This window comes from Dipodomys ordii, unplaced genomic scaffold (genome assembly GCF_000151885.1).
Source record: "Dipodomys ordii isolate 6190 unplaced genomic scaffold, Dord_2.0 Scaffold180, whole genome shotgun sequence".
Taxonomy (NCBI): domain Eukaryota; kingdom Metazoa; phylum Chordata; class Mammalia; order Rodentia; family Heteromyidae; genus Dipodomys; species Dipodomys ordii.
In genome coordinates this window covers 495925-496608 of record NW_012267396.1, presented here as the reverse complement: position 1 = coordinate 496608, position 684 = coordinate 495925, and positions in this window count along the sequence as shown.

The window sequence follows — 684 nt, the reverse complement described above, 5'->3', positions numbered from 1 at the left end:
CAAAAAAAAAAAAAAAGAATCGGAACTATGGCTCAAGTGGTAGAAAAAAGCTTTCAGAGAAGATTTGTCTAGGGCCAGAAGGACAGATGCCCAATTGCGAGCACTTTAGGCTCCTATCTGTCCATCCATCTGTCCACGAAACTATCCATTTCTTTACTTTCCCATGATCTGTCCATCCATCTACCACCCACTCATCCATCCTGTAAGCGGCCATCCCAGAAGGCCACACGGACACAGTCATGTACAGGAGAAGGAGGTTTATCAGAGGGGCTAACATGGCTATCTCCCCTGCAGGAGTGGGAGCAAAATGGCACCTGTCCCTAGCTGGGGACATTTTGCTGATGCAGCTGGTGGGCCAGAATGAAGAAGGAGGGGCTGAGGACCTAAGGTGGAGGGAATGCTAACACAGCCAACCAACCACTCACTCATCCTACCATCCATCCATCCATCCATCCACCCACTCACCCTGCCATCCATCCATCCATCCATCCACCCACTCACCCTGCCGTCCATCCATTCATCCATCCACCCGCTCACCCTGCTGTCCATTCATCCTGCCCTCCATTCATCCATCCTGCCATCCATTCATCATCCATCCACCCACATTCATTCATCTGTCCATTCATTGTTTTTATTCACTTACTCACCCCATTCATCCATCTCCATCCATTCATCTAAATTGCT